The sequence below is a fragment of the Solanum verrucosum genome, unplaced genomic scaffold (assembly GCF_900185275.1).
Source record: "Solanum verrucosum unplaced genomic scaffold, falcon-dt-bn FXZP01000197.1, whole genome shotgun sequence".
NCBI classification, from domain to species: domain Eukaryota; kingdom Viridiplantae; phylum Streptophyta; class Magnoliopsida; order Solanales; family Solanaceae; genus Solanum; species Solanum verrucosum.
Genome location: NW_026020363.1, coordinates 386,243 through 400,159, shown reverse-complemented (window position 1 = coordinate 400,159; position 13,917 = coordinate 386,243). Strand labels below are relative to the sequence as shown.

The 13,917-nt window shown below is 36.3% G+C and overlaps 1 long non-coding RNA gene across 1 annotated transcript; it reads right to left on the bottom strand.

The window, feature by feature from the left end:
- Nucleotides 1–6,280: 6,280 nt before the first annotated feature.
- On the bottom strand, nucleotides 6,281–8,849 carry LOC125837783 (uncharacterized). Its single transcript, XR_007443540.1, has 3 exons — nucleotides 8,523–8,849; nucleotides 6,828–7,031; nucleotides 6,281–6,367 (listed from the first exon to the last, which is right to left on the bottom strand). It is a non-coding gene; the product is annotated as an uncharacterized LOC125837783 (long non-coding RNA).
- Between the last annotated feature and the right edge of the window lie 5,068 nt (nucleotides 8,850–13,917).

Sequence of the window (13,917 nt, the reverse complement as noted above, 5' to 3'; positions counted from 1 at the left end):
CATCATGATTTAGTGTGAGTGCATCAATTGGTATCAGAGCTTTCATTCCTCGGCATGGCTTTGACTCGCAATAAGAACCCAGAAGGATCGACAGAGGACGTAGATAACATTTTTTTGCAGATTCAAGAGCAATTGCAGAAATTGATGGCGACTATGAATGATCAAAATGAAAGGACAAATAAGGAGTTGTTGGAAATCAAGAAAGCCATTGGTGGTATGAAGCAGAGAGACAAGGAAGTGGATAATTGCAGAGGTGAATCTTCTGTTGGAGGTGACAATTCTGGAGAATTGAGGCAGTTGAACACAAGTAAAGACATTCAGATTGGAGTAACTGGTAATTTTCTCACTCGATGCTCTAGGTTAGATTTCCCTATATTTTATGGGCAAGATCTGAAAACATGGTTGTATAAGGTGGACCAATTCTTTTCTATGGATGAAATTCCTTATAGTCAGAGGGTCAAAGTCACATCAATTCACTTAGATGGGGAAGCTATTGCTTGGCATAGGTCTTATATGAAAGCTAGGAACACTGCTGTAGATCCTACTTGGACAGAGTATATTTTAGCTTTGAATGAAAGGTTTGGGGATGGATATGAAGATTCAATGGAATCCATTAAGCACCTGGAACAAACTAGCAATGTAAGAGCTTACCAAGCTGAGTTTGATAGGCTGCTGACAGGGGTGAATTTGTCTAATGAGAATGCCATCAGTTGTTTCTTAGGAGGGCTCAAACCTGAATTGAACAAATCAGTAAGGATGCAGGCACCAAAGAATCTGATGCAAGCTTACAAGTTGGATAGATTGCAAGAGGAAGTTTTTGAGGCACAAGCTCAGTCCTGGGGAATTAGACCTTCTGGAAAAAATCATAATCCCATTTTACCAACTCCAAACTTCCATAGAAATCAGAATGTACAGAGGCCCATACCAGCTAATACTAGTTACAGGAAACCTTTTGATAATTCTTATAACAAACCTAGTGGATTTTAGGGCAATGTTAATGGAAGGAAGCTCTTAACTACAGCTGAGATGGATGAGAAAAGGGCCAAGGGACTGTGCTTCCTTTGTGATGAAAAGTATGTAAGGGGGCATGTGTGTAAGGCCAAGAAGCAGTTGTTCTTAGTAGAATTGTGTGAAGAAGGAGATGTAACTATGTAAGAGGATCTAGAACCAGATCAGTTCCAAGATCAAGAAGCAATTATCAATTCTGAGGAATGTATGACAATTTCATTGCAAGCCTTCACTGGTGTTACTAGGTACCAGACCATTCGAGTCATTGGGTATCATGAGAAAAGACCATTGCAGATTCTTATTGATACAGGTAGTACCCACAATTTTATTGATGAAGAAATGGCAAGGCAGCTAGGATGCAAGGCCATCACAATCATCGAACAGTCTATTAGTGTAGTTGATGGGAGGAAGGTACAAACTGCTTCCATTTGTAGGAATCTGCAGTGGTTGTTACAGGGAACTACATTTTCTTCTGATTTCCTATTACTGCCATTAGGATATATTGATATAGTATTGGGGGTCCAATGGTTGAATACATTGGGGATAATTCTCTTTGATTTTAGCAAAAGGACCATTGAGTTCATGCACCAAGGGAAGAAGCACGTGTTGAGAGGGGCAACCACTCAAGTCAAGACTACTAAGGCTAAAGTGTTGAATAAAAAACCTGTAGAACAAGTACAATTTTATATGTTGTCAGTGAACACACTTGTTACCTTCCAATGTAACCACATCCAAGTTATCACAACCACAGGTGATGACATTCCAGTTGTTTTGGTTTCTTTAATGGAACAATACAAGTGTATATTTGATATTCCTACTGCATTACCACCTCACAGAGGACCCTATGATCACAGAATACCACTCATAGGCAATGCAACACCTATTAGTAACAGACCTTACATGTTTCCTGGAGTAAAAAAGGATATTATTGAGAAGTTGGTACAAGAGATGCTAGATCAAGGGGTTGTACATCATAGTACTAGTCCATATGCATCCCCGGTTGTGTTAGTTGGAAAAAAGGATGGTAGCTGGAGACTTTGTATTGATTACAAGGATTTGAATCATTTAACAGTGAAGGATAAATTCCCAATCCCTATTATTGAGGATCTATTGGATGAGTTGGGGGGTGTTGTGGTGTTCTCTAAGATTGATCTTAGAGCTGGCTATCACCAATTGAGAATGGCAGAATCTGACATGCATAAAACAACTTTCAAAACTCATGAGGGTCACTATGAGTTCTTGGGGCTAATCAATGCTCTTTCATCATTCCAAAGTCTTATGAATTCATTTTTCAAACCATTACTCAGAAAATCAGTGTTAGTTTTCTTTGATGACATTTTGGTTTATAGCAAAACTATGTCTGCTCATGTGGATCACTTAAGAACTGTGTTTGAGCTGATGAAACACCATCAATTGTATGCTAAAGCATTCAAGTGTGCTTTTGGGGTAACAGAAGTGGAGTACTTAGGACATTTTATCAGTGCTAAGGGAGTAGCAACTGATCCTAAAAAGGTATCTGCAGTACAAGGCTGGGGACTGCCTACTACCATCAAGCAACTCAGAGGTTTCATTGGTTTAGCAGGGTACTATAGGAGGTTCATCAAAGGATTTGGAGCTATATGCAGACCTTTACATGACTTACTTAAAAATGACAGTTTTGCTTGGACTGAAGAAGCTATTACAGCTTTCCTTACTCTCAAAGAAGCCTTGGTGACTGCTCCTGTCTTGGCTCTGCCAAACTATGCTGAACCTTTTGTTATTGAGACAGATGCAAGTGGTACAGGTATTGGTGATGTCCTAATGCAGCAGGGGCACCCTATTGCTTATATTAGTTAAACACTGGCCCCTAGACATCAGTCCATGTGTGTTTACGATAGAGAATTGCTGGCATTGGTTTTTGCTGTGACTAAGTGGTCACATTATTTGTTAAGTAGACCCTTCATAGTCAGGACCGACCAGAAGGCATTGAAGCATCTGCTGGAACAAACTATACACACTGATTTTCAAGTGGCTGGTATCTCAAAGTTTATGGCATTTGACTTCACTATTGAATACAAAAAAGGACTGGACAACAAGGCTGTTGATGCTCTCTCTAGAAATCAAGGTGCAGAGTTATTGGCCTTGTCCTTGCTTATACCCCCATGATACACTTTTCTGTCAGATTCAACAATCTTGGATTTCTGATGCTGCTTTACAGACCTTGATCACTAAACTGGTAGTGCAACCTTATAAATCCTTTACTTGGATTAGCTCTCAGCTTAGGTGGAAGGGAAGATTAGTGGTAGGGTCTGACCATCAGCTGAGAGAACATATTATTCAGTTGTGGCATTCTACACCTCAGGGTGGCCACTCTGGAATGGATGCTACCATTAGGAGATTGCAGTCCCTATTCTACTGGAAGACCATGGTTTCAGATGTCAGGAGTATCATTAACAGATGTGATGTGTGCCAGAGACACAAGTATGATGCCTCAGCTTATCCTGGCTTAATTCAACCTCTACCTATCCCTGAAGGTGTTTGGACTGACATTAGCTTGGATTTCATTGAGGGTTTACCTAAATCTAAAGGAAAGGATATCATTTTAGTGGTGGTTGATAGGTTGAGTAAGTATGGCCATTTCATTTGCTTGCAGCATCCTTACACTGCTCAGACTGTAGCTCAAAGCTTCTTGGACAATGTGTTTAGGCTGCATGGTATGCCCTCTACTATAGTGAGTGATAGAGACCCTGTTTTCTTGAGTTCATTTTGGCAAGAATTGTTCACCTTGCAAGGAGTTCAGTTGCATAAATCTACAGCCTACCATCCTCAAACAGATGGTCAGACTGAGGTCTTGAACAGGACCTTGGAGACTTATATGAGGTGTTTCTGCTCAGATAAACCCTTGGAGTGGGTTGCTCACTTGCCTCTTGCTGAGTGGTGGTACAACACAACCTATCATTCAGCTATCAAATGCTCCCCTTATGAAGTTCTTTATGGTCAAAATCCACCTATTCATCTTCCCTATTTGGCTGGTGAATGCTCTAATGAGATGGTTGACAGGTCCTTGGAGGCTAGGGAAGCTATTATTGCCTTGTTGAAGTTCCAATTGTCCAGGGCTCAACAAAGAATGAGAGATCTGGCCAATAAACATAGGTCTGACAGACAATTTAGTGTGGGTGATTAGGTCTATTTAAAGCTATAGCCGTACAGGCAGTTCTCTGTGGCCACTAGACCCTTTAACAAGTTAGTTGCTAAGTACTTTGGTCCCTATCTGATTGATGCTAAGATTGGGGAAGTTGCTTATAAGCTTTTTCTTCCAGCAGATGTATTGATCCATCCTACTTTTCATGTCTCACAGTTGAAAAAATGCCATGAAGTGCCTGCTGTCCTTAACCATCCTCCAGTGTTACATATATCTAGTCCCTACTGCCCCTTACCTGAGGCTATATTAGAAAGGAGGATGATCAAGAGGTGTAATAAGGTTGTTTGTCAGGTGTTGGTTAAATGGCTGGGCATTGATACAACTCAGGCCACCTGGGAAATTCTCACAGAGTTGCAGCATAGATTTCCTTCATTCTAGCCTTGAGGACAAGGCTATTCTTCAATTAGGGGGGTATTGATGCAAGTATATGTAGTCGAGTTAGTTAAAATGAATGTAAAGGAATCTGAAAATCTGTTAGAAAGCTGTTAGAATTGTTAGGCAGTTAACACTGTTCAGCTGTCAAGAAATTAGTTAGTTAGTTACTTTTGTTGTATTCTTCTTTAAGTCATTTTACCCATTGATTAGTTGTATAAATACATGGAAATGTACTGATTCACTCATTCATGAATAATATCATTCTATTATTTCTTCCTTCTTCTACATCTTCTCAGCTAATCTTCTCGATTGTAGCCTGAATTAGTTTTCATCTTCTTCGAGCCACAGCTCCTAGATTAACTACTATTATCACGATTGAGTGTGAGTGCATCATCGTGTAACATAATATATATGAGGAGGAATTACTATTTTTCAGATATTTTGAACAAAATTCTCCATAGTTTTCAAAAAAGGGGTATCACTAATAACAACCAATGAGTGCGGTTTTCCAGTATTCCTCCTGCTCCTTTAAATCGTCTCTCACGATTTCTACACATTTACGACCTTCTTTGATGCTAGAAGGAATATAAGACAATAGTTTACCCTTTTTACCTCCTCGATTATCCTGAAGGTTTTTCAGCTCCACCGACTTAGAGTGGGTAGACGTGCCCACATCAGAGAATTGGAGTTTACGCATTGCCGGTTGCGATGTTGGTGCCCCACCACCATAAGGTTCCGATTGGATGGATGATTGGGATTCAGAGTCTGAACCATACTTCCCGACTTCTTCTTCAATCGATTGGAAACGCGCAGGTAGAAAAGTAACAAAAGTGAGAGCTGACATCCTGCAATTCTTACCCAGATCAGGGGAAATGTGTTTCCCGACTAGCAAACCCTTTTCCAGAGTTGTGTTGTCGTCCCATGGTGGAAAGTCAGTCAATGCACGATAGAAGCCTTGCTAACATACGTTGAGAGCATTTCCTAAAAAAAAACAAAAAAACCAAGAACCCTCTATCTTGTATTTAAATTAAGTTAATACACTTTTTTTACCTTGTATCGAAACTTTTTTTTAGCCTTCATTCATTGTTTTTCTCTTTTATTTTTCTATTGATTTTATTTACTCTTTTATTGTCCGTCTTTCATTTTGATATGATTTTAAATTTAATTCCAAATGTCTTGTATTTAAAATAAGTTAATTTCGAACGAATATCAAAATAGGTTAAGAAAGTAAAATAAAACATAAAAAAAAAATGTTAAAATTAAAGGATACTTTTTAATTATTTTTAAAAAAATAATTAAAAGTGAAGATAATAAACTAATTAAAAATAAGTTTAAAGTGAGAAATAATTTAAAATAAATATTTTACAAAGAAATAAATAAAAATTATTAAATATATATAGTGGTTGATGTTCTGCAATTCAATAGAAAATCAACTACAATTAGAGGCGGATCAAAATTTTGAACGAGTTCGAATTAGGGACTGTACCACTACTCATTTGATTTAGTTTCGCAACACATGATCCGAACCAAAATTTGACAATATGCATCTCAAAACTAATACCAAGTAACAGCAAACTCAAAAACATGTAAGCAAAAGAAACCACCCTTGACTCAACTGACTGACAACCCTGCTACTAATCTACTTTATAATAACAACAAAAATTATGACGAAAATATACCCTAAGATCACAAAATCATACGAAACAGCAGACGTAAACTTAATCGATGCTATTCATATTGTACGACAACAGCTTCCTCAGCCACAGTCCAGACATCATCGCTAGAGTTATCGTTTGAACAGTTCTGAAAATGAAACAGACACTGGGGTTAACTAAGCCTGAAAATAGAGAGTAGTATAGTCCACAATCAACAAAATAAAATAGATAGTTCAACCAGCAAATGAAAGAAAGAGATCACAAGTAAAATTTCAGTTTCAGAAAGAAAAGGAACAAGAAGAAAGTGATTAATTCAAACTCGCACAAAACTGCCCCATGGGAGACGCGCATTTTCAACGAGTGAAAAGCTGAAGTAAAAAGTCATAAGCTATTACAGTTTGTCCTTCCATTCAACTTCTTACTTTCAAAACCTCTTTTTTAAAACTGATTTAAATGAAATCTTTAATACATACAGTGTTTCAGCTATGCACTAGGTTCACCCCCGCCTTCATGATACAGCAGCTAAAAAATGACCATTTTGGCTTAGAAAAGTATACGGATCCAACATATCTTTCCACCCTACAATCCATATCCAGTTAAAGGCTGACCTGTGAGCAAGTATAGACTATTAAAGTTATCCAATTCCAGTTATCCAAGGCATGTTTTCCTTTCTCGCTCACGGCTTCCTGCAGAAAATATAGCAATGGGGGCATCAGCTGCATTTCATATTGACGTGCTGCACCACAAGCCTGCACATTCCTACATCACCAGCATCTCCAGAAGCCAAAAGCGGCTTTCCACCATATGAGTATCTACATGTAAAAGTAAATAATAGATTTTTTAGTAAGGAGAGAAAGAATGTTAATGATTATCTAATGTAAGGAGGTCAAATAAAAGAAACCTTGCGCGTATAGAAATGGAAAAGAATCCTAAAACCTACCAACAGAAAACTATATGATACTCTCTGTATTTATTTTATTTTATTTAGCTTCTTTTTGGATAAAGTATGACAGTCTCCACAAAATGACAGTTAGCGTTAGCAGTTGACTAAGAAAGCAATAAAGTAAACAAAAAATAAAAGTAACCTTGAGCTCAGTGGGAGTGGGTGAAAACTGAATGTACAACCTAAGATGTGGTTTCCAGTGTGTAATCCTAATCAATCTCACAGTATGTCAGCCAACTGTTAGCATTAAGATGTGTTTTATGATGAAAGATAAATTAATACTCACTAATAAAATAAGTACTTGATGGCAGTTTTCACATGTTGATGGAAGCAAGGTCAAGACCGGCGAAGATGTTGACGTAGTAGCCAATTATGTCTCGGTGTGTTGATTTGATTAGATCGGAAGAAATGGGCTATGGCCAGACTCCGGTCTTTGAGTTGTCTACATATCTCGGGTTTCACAAGCAATCAGTTCATATGTAGTTCAAGGAGATTCTACTAGGGACTGGATTGACTGGATTAGTATGACCGAACTCTGTGCAGAGTTCCCTACATATCTCAGGTGTCACAAGAAAAAAGCTGAATGTAGTTTGAAAAGGTGGAGTCATTGACTCTCAAAATTTACCCCAATATTGAGATGGTTTGAAGTTCAAGCCCAGAACCAAGCAAACAAAATGGGAGAAAGGACATCAGTGATAAGACGTATCTCAAGATCAGTCGAGAAGCCCAGCAGGAAAAATTCAGCCAGACTGAAGTAATGAAGAAGCAGAACCAGTAGATTGGCAAGGAAAACTTACCAGGATCAGTTGATCCAAGTCCCAAACCCAGACTAATCAAGAATCACTGTCCATAATTAAAAGTTTCTTGAAAGGAACCGAAACTCGGAAAAGACTTAAATGCCTTTCATTAGAAACCAACCAGTCAACACTCTCTCGCTTATGAAGAGAAGTTGATGCATTCAAAGAGTTGGGAATAGAGAGAAGGTCACAACGACTACTCTAAGAAGCATCTCTAAATTCATACATGCCACAGCAGAAAAAACATGAGAACACTTCAACATGCAATTAAAGTTGTACAAATAGTAATACGCTACAGTTGGAGATGAATAAGATTATCAAAGAGAAAGCTTGTACAGAAGCAGAAAAGGCTGAAAGTTCACTACATCAAGAAACCAAAAGTACATTAAACTTGGACTTCACTTGCTGCTTTGGGGAAATTAAAATGAATATAAAACTGAGAGTTTTCTTCTCAAAAGTCATCTACTCCACCAAATAAAATGTTAAGTTCCAGGAGGCGATACTTAAAAGTAAATTCAGAAGTATATGCATGGTAAACAAAGGCTAGCTTTTTAAAGTTGTACCTGAAACACTGTTCTGGATATGCATCTACTCGCTTTTTGAACTTAAGGTAAACCCTGTCAGCATTCAATGCCCTATCGTACTCATAATCTTCCACCTCCCATGTTTCTTCTGTAGTATCAGGATCACTTTCATGGTCCTTGATTGGAGATGAGATGTTTTTTGAACAGACAGAAGCACCCTTTTTTGAAAATTTCTCTTCCTCAGCATATATATAGAAGCAAGGAATCACTGTGACCAAAGAAAAAAAGTGTTTCTTTCAGAGAATACAGAAAGCTAAAATAATCATTCAAATGCTACCCAGTGATAATTGCAGATCTCATGTATAACTTTAAACAATTGCTAAAAGGTATGAAGATCTAAACTTTTGTAGGCTGTCAACTTCTCGTAACACAATGACTTCTTTAGAGAAAATGACAAATTAATTAGTTTCTTATGTTTGGGGTTGGTTTAAAGTAGTCCTTTAAATATGCAGCTGAGCACTTTTGGTCTCTGTACAAATAAGATTTTTCTTAAGGAAGAATATGGAAATGAATCCAGACACGTTCAGCTGGATGGTTTTCTTTCATTTAAACGACTCATGTTCTTTCACAAGCCATTTCGTCAAAAGTACTCAATTTTATTATACATAAAGAAATAAAACCACTCAGGTGTATATTTGAAGGATCATATTTTTTTTAGAATGACTTTTAAACGATCATTTTAAAACCAATCTCCAAATAGGATGGATTATTTATTTCACTTTCTCGCCTTTTTTACAATAAGTAAATACATCCATTGGGCCTTTGACTGATCTACGTATCGCTCAACCAGCAAGAATTAGCACCAACTGCCTCCCACAAAAGGAAGGCAACCAACAGATCACATATTCATTTTACCAATCACACATGCCATTTCTGTATCCATTTATTTATTTTTTATCAACTAAAAGGTTTCATTGGTAATAACAAGAACAAGTTGGCTTTCTGTATCTATAAATAGCATTTATCAATGTAATGTTCTCTATCATAGCGCTAAATTTATGTGGGGGGTCGATCGTGTTCACAATCACCTAGCTTTTTTGTCTCATCTTCTACGATGTTTAACATGCAAATTCGATCTTCACAAGAATTACTAAACGGAAAGGTGTTGAACAAATATTGTCACTTCCCTCCAAGATAATTTTATTTTATTTTATTACTTTCAAATTTTATTTTGTTTTATTTGTTGCCTGATTTTTGGATATTATTGTAGCGACCCTCACATAACGAAGGCAGTAAAGTTGCGAGGCTTTGCTATAGCGAAAGGTCTGTTCTCTATAGCAGTCTTCACTATGGCGAAGGTTAGGATTTTTATTTTCAAGTTTTAAGTCTGTTTTTTGTCCAATCTTAGTCATAACTTATAATATTCTATCAGAGGATCTTAAGAGAAATATTTTTAGGACTTTAGATTTTTCTCTCTTAAGGTAAGTGATTTTAATCTATCTTTCCCTTTTGTAATGTGTTTTGTTCATGAAATTAAACGATAAGTTCTTTACAAAATATTGTGTTTAAACTCTAGCCTAATTATTGTTTGAGTTAAATGTCAAGGGAGGGTAATATGCATTATTTCTATCTTTTCTTGTTAATTTGACCCTCTAGCCTGAAATTACTAATATAGGCTTTAATTTCGGTTTTGGAGAATTTAGAAACCCCATAAAATGGGTTCTTGAGCATTCAAACTGCTCAAGAGAAATTAATGGGGCTAAACTCCATGAATGATATTGAGTTGATCATAGAAGCCTTCGGTTGGATAAAATAACCCATTAATTATTTGTTAACTTTTTTAAAAGGTAGAATTAGGCTAATTTGAATACCTAAGACCGTTGTTTGAGTAAATAGGGCTTTAAAGTAACTTTATACTTTGTTGGTATTAGACATTGAGCGTTTTGAGGCATTGAAGAAAAAGAAGGCTCCGACAATTTAGCCTATTCGCTGAGTCATGCGGGCATCTACTTTAATATCGAGAGAGGATATAACACATCGGCCTTAGAAAGAGCTAAATTTAGAAATAACTAATTTGGAAAGAGCTAATTTGAAATTTGTTCAAGTTAATCTTAATTTGTGAGTTTTAGTCAACTTCAAACAACCATAACTTTCAGTACAGGATGAGTTGTGGCCCATAAGGTATCAAATGAAAGGTCTCTAATTCCTCTTTCCAACGCCACCGAGTTTACTAAATTCTGAGTTCGGATAAGGGAGATATGCTTGTTTGAGTTTAGCCTGTCCGATTAAGGAAAGTTCATCTAAATTAAAGAGGGTATTTTGGTCTTTTCCTGACCCCATTAGCTTTAAACGTTTTTAGTAATATTTTAGGGGTCTGAATTGGCCTAGATCAGTTTTCACAATTCTAAAATATGTTTAGGATTTTAGAGAGAAGTTCAAGAAGAGAAAAGAATCAAGCGTTCAAGATTTTTGTGAAATCGCTGAGGGATTTCTCCAAGGATTCGATCTTAACGAGGTATGTAAGCTCTCATAGTGTTGGATTTGTTCACCCACACACCAATCATCTGATTTTATCCGTAATTTCGTTCTTGAGGTCATATGATTTGAGTTCTTGATATGTTTCTTGAAGTTTCGTTTCATAAATCCATAATAATGAGGTTCGATGAATTCTTGTAGAAGATAAAAGAAATAACTTTATACTCCCTCCATTTCACAAAGAATGGTCTAGTTTGACTTGACACGGAATTTAAGAAAATAATGAAGACTTTTGAATCTTGTGGTCCTAAATTAAAGTTATGTCAAATGTACAAAATTGCCCTTTAATCTTATGGGCTTAAACATGCCACGTGGAAACCTGAAATTAAAATGTTACCAAAAAAAGAAAGAGGTCATTCTTTTTGGAACAGACTAAAAAGGAAAGGAGGTCATTCTTTTTTAAACGGAGAGAGCATTATATAAAGATATAGATTTCTTACATTGATTACTAAAAATATAACCAAAAAAAAATGAAGTGATTTAAGAAAATGATAATATAAATAACATAAACAAAATAAAGGAAAAGAGGTGATTTAACAAAATGATATAAATAATATAAATAAAGCGTAAAAGAAGAAATTAAGAAATATTATAAAAAAAAAATAGAAGAGTAACATTAATAATGAAACAAAATAAATATGACTACTTTCAACATTCTGTAAATCTCCATTTTAGGAAAAAATATTAATAGCCTTAATGACGAGAGGAATTAAATATGGCAGTTTAATGTTTTGTAGAATTTTGAAGTAAAATTTTATGTCTTTTAAAATTTTAAAAATGCCAAAAAACCACAAAAAAAAAACAAGATAAAATAGAATTCAAGCCCTTATAGAGCGCCAAATCACCATTTTCATATTTAGCTTTATTATTATATATAGATTGTACCAGAAACTTGGGGTATGCCTTAGATAATTTCCAACTTCTTTTTGGGTGAATGCTTTTGCCATTCTCCTTAGATAATTATGGTGGGATATAATGCTTGTATCAGAAAAGGGACACTTTTAAATCTTCTTAATTTCTGCGGATTGAATTATCTTACACGATCTGTTGCATTATGTTTTTATGTTGTGTTTTTTATTAATAGTTATGGTTTATTGTTGTTTCATGGTTGATTACTCCATCTATTTCGTTGTAGTCTTCATCATACTGGTGTAAATACCTTCAACGACTTAAAGTTTTTGTTTTAGAGATATTTAAAGAACTTCTTTAATTCTAATATAAAAATTATGGACTCAACATTTGAATTATACGATATTGATGTAACACCCCAGTCTTAGAAAGAGCAAATTTTTAGAAAGAACTAATTTGAGAATTTTGCAAGTTAGTCTTAAATTGTGAGTTTTGGGTCAACTTCAAACGATCATAACTTTCGGTACAAGATGAGTTAGGTGTTCCATAAGGTATCAAATGAAAGATCGTTGAGTCATCTTTCCAACGCCATCGAGTTTGCTAAATTCCGAGTTCGAATGAGGGAGAAATGCCCGTTTGAGTTTAGCCTGTCCGATTAAGGAAATCCATCCGAATTAAGGAGGGGTATTTTGGTCTTTTCCTTACCCCACCAGCCTAACTCATTTTTAGTAATATTTTAGGGGTCTAAACTAATTTGGATCAGCTTTCACAATTCATAAACACGCTTAGGGTTTTAGAGAGAAGTTCAAGAGGAGAAAAAGGAGAAGTTCAAGCGTTCATTCAAGGTTCTTGCGATCTTCGAGGTATGTAAGGTTTCATAGTGTTGGATTTATTCGCCCTAACGCCAATCATGTAAACTCTTACCCATGAATTCATTCTTGAAGTTGATTAGTGAGTTCTTGAGAAGTTCTTGAGTTAAATTGATAAATTGAGGTGTTTGAAATCCTTGAGGTGAGGGTTTTGCGCAATAGTTGAGTTTTTATTTTATTTTATTTTTAAAAAAACCATATATAATGTCATTGAGAAAGAAATTACATTTGAAGAAGCATGGCTAGGCCATACCTTCTTGAGAGTTTGGTTACACACTCAAACCAAACACACGAGTGCACAAAAGATCTAAGCTAAACAAGCACTAGCACAATTAGAGAGGTTCAAGGCAGATCAAAACTCAAAGTATTTGCTTTACGCTTTATGACTCTAAAGGAAGGGCATTCCCACCTATCTATGTTGAGAATCCCTTTCACTATTCTAGGGATGGTGTTGAAGTGAGAGTAGACTTGTACATGAGTAAGTGAGTGACTTAGGGAAGCTAATTTGTTAGCAACTTTATTAGCTTCCCTGAAGCAATGTTGAATAGGAATATCATGTATGCCTACCAGATTCTTTATTTCTTTGACCGTGTCTTCGATTCTCCAGAGGATTTCCCAGACATCGATGGTGCAATTCAGCACCAATAAAGACACTACCTCAACAATGATAGAACTGACACCATTAACTATGCACCATTTCAAACCAAAAAGGAGGGTGACAACTTCAGCTTGGTTGTTGGTTCCATGGCCTAGGGGAAAGATGAAGGCCATGATGACTCTTCCTTGATAATCCCTAAGTACACCTCCCCCACCACAAGTTGCATTAATGCAGGATCTATCAGTGTTTAATTTAAGAACAGGGGAGGAGGGTTTAATCCACTTGACCACTCTGACGATCTTCTCAACCATATTTTAATCAAAAATCAAACAAATGTCTTCCCAACTTTCACTTGGGATGCTTTTGAATCTAGCTTTGATAAGTTGACAGATGTTGAAAGTGATTAGAATGTTGGGTCTGTTGATAAAAGGCTTTTCTGAATCATATTTTGAGCAGCACCTGGACCTCTATAGCTCCCATATCACTATAGGTGGCATAATATTAAGGATATATACAGCCACACAATTGTTGGCCTTGAAATTCCAACATTCAATTAAAAAGCTGAGAGTTCTGCTTCTATATT